Source organism: Dama dama, chromosome 15 (assembly GCF_033118175.1).
Source record: "Dama dama isolate Ldn47 chromosome 15, ASM3311817v1, whole genome shotgun sequence".
In the NCBI taxonomy this organism is placed as follows: Eukaryota; Metazoa; Chordata; class Mammalia; order Artiodactyla; family Cervidae; genus Dama; species Dama dama.
In genome coordinates, this window is record NC_083695.1 from 55,285,628 (window position 1) to 55,292,382 (window position 6,755).

The following is a 6,755-nucleotide window of genomic DNA, read 5'->3' on the forward strand; positions in this document are numbered from 1 at the left end:
ATGCCACAAGTTCTCAACGATGTCAGTAATAAAATACTCCTCCCCTTCCAAAAAAGTATATTATTGATCTAAGTTCAAGGAGTTATTACATTTATTGTTGAGGGAGTGGAATACTGCCATCGTCACACCCTTGGAACAGCACTGACCTCCGTACATGTTACAAGGATCCAGAGCAAAGAAAGTCGTGTGCAGGTGGTTTGAGTGAGGTGCCATGGAGGGCAGTAGAGAAACACAGGAGAAAGTTTTGGGGAAATGAGAGTAGAGACAGGGGTCTAAGTTTTGGGAATGGGTGGGTTGGGGGGAATTCAAACCATCTATTTTCAATACCTTACATCCAAACACTTCTCTTGGTTACAGTGATGACAGTATTTGTGGAAAATTGCATGTGATACATTTTTTTTTTTAATCAAAGGATGCAATTAGGAAACTAAGAGTACTGGACTGGAATCAAAAGTCTATATTTATGTGATAGCTCTGTCACATCCCAAGCTGTGTGCTCTCAGGCAAATCTCTAAACTTCTCAGATTTACTTTTTTTAATTTGTAAATTGGGGAGTGAGAGTCCCCTTGTGTCTGTTTTACCTTTCTACTTTTGATGATTCTATGGAGTTCTGCATTCCCTGTGACTTACATCTTTAAATCATCAGTCTGCTTTTATAGACAACATCCATTTGTCTACTTCAGCTGCGTTTGAAACTGAAAAGAAAGATTTATTATGGAGTCTGGTTGGTCCTATAGAGATTATGGTGGCTGTGATTAACAGAAGCTTGGAGCACTTTCAGTTAATTCTACATCACCCTCGATGTGGCTTCAATTTTATCACCTAAATCACTTTCTGACCATAAAGTGTGGTCACATCTTAGGAAAGATAAAAGTTTCAAGTCCTGAAATACACCCACATCTATGTTAACCACCACAAAGAACATGAAAATAGCAAATGAAGTGTTGCCTCAGTGAATCAAATTTTAAAATTAGTTTCAACTTACTGAATTTACTTAAAGTATCCTAAGTTTTTTATTCTTTTTAAATATGTTCCTACAGGAAAGCTTGCATAAATCTTTTCACTATGTGGTCCTGTTAGTGTTAATGGAATTCTTACTCATGCTGCAGGCAGTAGGAAGACCATTGCTTTTTATGATTTCTGTGATAGCAGTCTAGAGGTTTGAAAAAAAAAATTTCCTAGAAACTCTGAAAAACTGAAATAAGAAATGATGGTAGTTTAATATTTTAGAAATCAAATGCTGCAGTATATTAAGAATCTTGGATCTAGGGAGATAGAGATGCTGTGAGACTTCAGGCAAATAATTTCATCCCCTGAGACTTAGTTTTCCCAACTATGAGTCGGACACATGGATATTAAATTCTCATATCTGCATCTTTAAGGCTCAAATGAAGTGAGATGAAAATAAGAGGTTGTTATCATTCCAATGTGACCCTAAGTAAATAATACAAATAAAATGCTAATGGATCCTCTGCTTTAATTCTTGATGGAGAAAGTAGCCCATCAGGGAGTTGAGCAGACTGGTTTTGTGGTGGTGGTAATATTTATACCATATTCAGCCTACTTATTACTTGTGTAGGCAGAAATCAAAGACAGCTCCCACGCTTCTCTCCACTTGGTGGTATGCACCTTCTCCCAATTGTGTGTGTGTTCATCACTCAGTTGTGTCTGACTCTTTGTGACCCCATGGACTGTAGCCAGCCAGGTTCCTCTGCCCATGGAATTCTCCAGGCAAGAATACTGAAATTCCCTTCTCCAGGTGACCTTTCTGACCCAGGGATCAAACCCGGGTCTCCTGCCTTGCAGGCAGATTCCTTACTGTCTGAACCACAAGGGAACAAGGTGCTGCAGTGAAGACATCTTGCAAAAGTAACTGATGTCCCAGGTCACTTGGTTTTAAGATAAGAACTTCTAGGTAGGTCTGAACTAATCAGGCAAGCCTTTCAAAGGACTGGGCTCTTCCTGGAGATGAGGATTCTAAGCATGAGAGGAATTTGCCTAGGGGTAGATTCTCCACCACTGCCTTTGAAGATAGTAGTGGCCACGTGATAAGGAATGCAGGTGGAACCTAGGTGCTGAGAATACTGCTGACAGTTGGCCAGCCAGGGAATGGGGACCTCAGTCCTACAATATCAGGAAACTGACTCCTGTCACAACAAGCAAGATGAGGAAAAGATGAGAGTACAGCATGGCTGACACCTTGATCTGACCTTGATCAGGGGACCCAGTCATCCTGTGTCAGACGTCTGCTCTCCACAACTTGAGGTAAAAAGCAAGTGTTGCTTTAAGCCTCTAAGTCTATGGTAATTGGTTAGACAACAAGATAAAACTAATGAATTACTCAACTACAATTTTTAAATGTCCATTAAAAATGCCAAAAATGTTATACCACTCTCAGAAGCCTAACTTGACAAAAGAGTCATTTTTAGTGAAACCACTTGAGTACATTTCAAATGGGTGCTTGGGGACATAAAAAGTTGTTATAAATCATAAACTGCTTAAAGCATACTGGTGACATCACAAATAGTCTTCTGAGTATAACAAATTCTCTTCTATAAAAGATATTTAAGTTTGATAGTTGTCTTTTTATGACTGAAGTATAAATCCTTCCAACCATAGGTTCTAGAAGGGATTAGAACCACTCACTAGTTTAAATCTTTGTGGGGTAGAAATGTTACCGTAGTTTACCTTGGGTAGTGAATATGCTCTGTGACCTTGGGCAAATTACTTCATCTGCCGAGCCTCATAGTTTTCTTATCTGTAAAATAGTAATAACTCTTTTATATAGCTCTGTATGTTTTCATAATATATTCAGCTCTAGGAATACATTTAAATATCTTGGATTCTTATTAATTGGATATTTCCATAGTCCTTCATGGTAACCAAGTGTCCCCATAACATGCTATCTTTTAGGTTCAGGTACTAATCAAATATTTGAGAAGAGGGGTGAGGAAAGAATGCAAATCCTTTGAGTCTTTCTTTTTACTTAACAATGTTTCAATTTCTTATTGAGGTATAGTTAATTTATAATGTATTAGTTTCAAATGTATCACTGAATCACTGAACACACACACACATACACACATATATATATTCAGTTATACATATATTCTTTTTCAGATTCTTTCCCATTATAGATTATTACAAGATATTGTATATAGTTCCCTGTGCTAAACAGTAAGTCTATATACAGTAAGTCAGTCCTTGTTGGTTTGCTTTTTTATATGTTTTCAACTTTTTATTTATTTGTTTATTTCTAGCTGTGCTGGGTCGTCACTGCTGCACTGGCTTTTCTCTAGTCGTGGCGAGTAGGGTCTACTCTCTAGTTGCAATTTTCAGGTTCTCACTGCAGTGGCTTCTCTTGTTGCAAAGCACAGGCTCTAGGGTATGCGGGCTTCTGCAGTTGCACAACTACGTGGGTTCAGTAGTTGAAGCTCCAGGGCTCTAGAGCACGGGTTCAATAGTTGTGGCACATGGGCTTAGCTATAGCACAGGCTCAATTATTGTGTTACACTGGCTTAGTTGTTCCACAGTATGTGGGATCGCCCAGATCCAGGGATGGAACCTGCATTTCTTGGATTGGCAGACAGATTCTTTACCATTGAGCCACCAGGGAAGCCCCTGATTTGCTTTTTAAAGTGAAAGACACCAGACTCATCTACATGGAACTACTTTTTTATAAATTGTTATAAAATTTAGAAAACAGATGTACATGATATAGAATTCAAAAAAACAAAGGATATGCAATGAAAGGTAGGTCGTCTTCTCATCCCTATTCCTTAGCTACCTAGACTCCCTTTATGGAAGCAACCATTCACTATTACCATTTACCAATGCAAGCCTCATAAAATGGCATATTCATATATAAGCATATTTGTATATAAATACATAGTTATATGCAAATTTGACATAAAAGGTTCAATATCTGGTTTATATGTTAGCCTATTGCCTAGCTTAGTGCTGTCATTTCCTGACTTTCAGAACCATTAGTTCAATGCAACATGACACAACTGTCCCATTTTGTGATAAAATGCTCAGTAACAAGAGACAAAGACTGCTACATTTATAGAGAATATGCCCTTTCTTTATAGAGATACTATAGGTCTACAGTCCTTCTTACCTTAAAAAAAAAAGGGCATTTGGTATTTTATAAAATATTTTAATAATAACTCAGAATGTAATGATATTTTAAAAGAACAAGCCAAATATTATTACATATGTTGTTAAAGAATATGATAAAATCACCTCCGGTCTTAATATTTACCACCTGCTTTTTGTTGATGGAGATATTCCTCTGTGCTCTCTCAGGTTATTTCAAATTAGCAGTCCCCATGTGAGAAAGCTAGTAAACCATTACCAGGCATAAGGAGCCCTGTATTTTGACAATCTCTCAATCCATTATAACTATCATGATTTTTCTTGGTCTTTAATCAAAACTGCATAGTTAGTTCAAGAGTTCATTTATTATTTCTGATACAAAGGAGACACATTTATTTGGAAATTATTTTCTCAAAATTTCTAGTCATTTATTATAAACATATGTAACTTGTTTTTATTAAAAAAAAATAGTTCTACTGAACCTACAATATTCCAGGAGATATTAAAACTCCCATATTTACAGGTAATGTTCCCAAGTGCTGTATTGATGATATTTTTCTCATCTGTATTATGTGTGGCTCCATTTCAACAGCTTTAATAACAGTGGGGAGGTGGTAGAAGCACTGAAAATTTTCCTATAACAATCTTAAATAATTGAATTAGTTACACCAAGAATCTTTTTTGTGTTGAAAAATGCTGAGGCTCAGCAGAATTCTCCCCTTCCCACAGCATCCTTTCCAGCCACCCACAATTTGCAGAGGGCAAAGAGGTGGCAGAAAGACAGAAGATATTGAACTAAGAAGACACTGTACTGCCACCCTTCATTCAAGACTTCATCTAATAAAGGGAGATCACTTTACAATGCTCAGGCAAGCAGACATTACTCACACTGTGGCTAAAATCATCAGCAAGAAACTCTGCCAGGAATACCTTCATGTAACATGAGGTGTTGCTGGAGGGTGTGAGGGTGTGTGTGTGTGTGTGTGTGTGTGTGTGTGTTTGAGAGAGAGAGAGAGAGAGTCACGGCACTTTTATCCTAAAGTCATTTTTCTAGCTTGGGTATGTCTGTAAAAGCAAACTCTTCCTTTAAAAATGTCTCCATTCAAAACATATGGATATCTGAATGTTAAGAGCAGAAATGGAGTGATGTTAAGAAAAGATGGGAAATGCCACAAGTTGCTGGGGATTAGATACTAGCACACCATTATCAATCAGGAGTGACAACTTCCTCCCCTCCACAGCCAAACAAGCCGATTTACCTTTACAATAAATGTCAATTTAGCATTCTAGGAAAGGCACAGGAGAAAGGCCATTTATGCCAGGAATCTTATCATTAAGAAAGATTTCCTGAACCTAGCACTTTCCTTTGAATGGGAAACTAAAAATAAATGTTTGTATTACCTGAGCAGATATACTTGGTTTCATTTATTCAGCAAGTATTTTTTCTCAGTTTCCACAGATCACAGGCATTCCCCCAGTCATTAAGGATACACAGAAAAGTCAGACCATCTGCCCTAAAAAATGATACAAATGAACTTATTTACAAAAAAGAAACAGATTCATAGATCTCAAAATCAAGTTTATGGTTATCAAGGGGAAAATGTTGGGGGGGGGAGGTAGTGAATAAATAGGAGATTAGGGTTAACAAATGCACAGCACTATATATAAAATAGATAACTAATAATGGCCCTCCTGTATAGCACTGGGAACTCTATTGAATATTCTATAATAACCCATATGGGAAAAGGATCTGAAAAAGAGTGAATATAATCATATATCCATGAATCACTTTGCTGTGCGCCTGAAACTAGCAATGTTGTAAATCAACTACACTCCAATAAAAGTTTAGTTTTTTTAACATATATGAGAATGTAGAATGAGTAGTTTAGAATGAGCAATTGATATTGAAATGACTAATTTTAAAGCAAAAGTGAAAAACAAAAAGTTATCATAGTTGTGACAAGTAATAAACCAAAAGTGATTTAAAAAAAAACCAAAATAAAAAGGCTATAACAGAGGAAAGAGAAGGAAAAGCAGTAAGATCTGTGTGTGTTTGTGTGTGCACATGTGTAAGAAAAGAGAAAGAGACACCTGCAGAAAGCCCAAATCACCAAATAGCCAATGAACATATGCCTACTTTGTTGAAATAAAAGGATTAATTTGCTGAATTAGTGAACTAGTTGAATTTCTGTAATCTAAAATTGACCAAAAACTTTCATGATAGAAGAGCCTTTTTGAATATATGTATAATCCCTTGGAATGATTGGAATGATTCTTCTATGAATTGGTCCTGGAAACCACAGGTAAATTTTTGGTCAGAGCATCTCAAAGTGGTGGGGCTGGCATGGGAGCAATAAGGCCACATGCTTGCTAGAAAATACAGGTGGACAGCCTTTCCCCAAGGATGTGAAATTTATCCTAGGAGGCACTGAGGATTTCACAAAATTCCATAAGCAGGGAAATTTTACAGTAAGTAACATATTGAAGATTCCTAAGTGGTATTTGGAAACAACCAAATATGATTGGGGGCACTATAAAATGATGTTAAAGTCTCCTCTCTGGGTTTCATGTTTTGTTTAAAATTAGCCTCTTTTCTTCCTTCTCCTATCAAGACTGCTTTTTCCTTCCTTTTCTGTTTATCAGGAGAATCAGGTTAA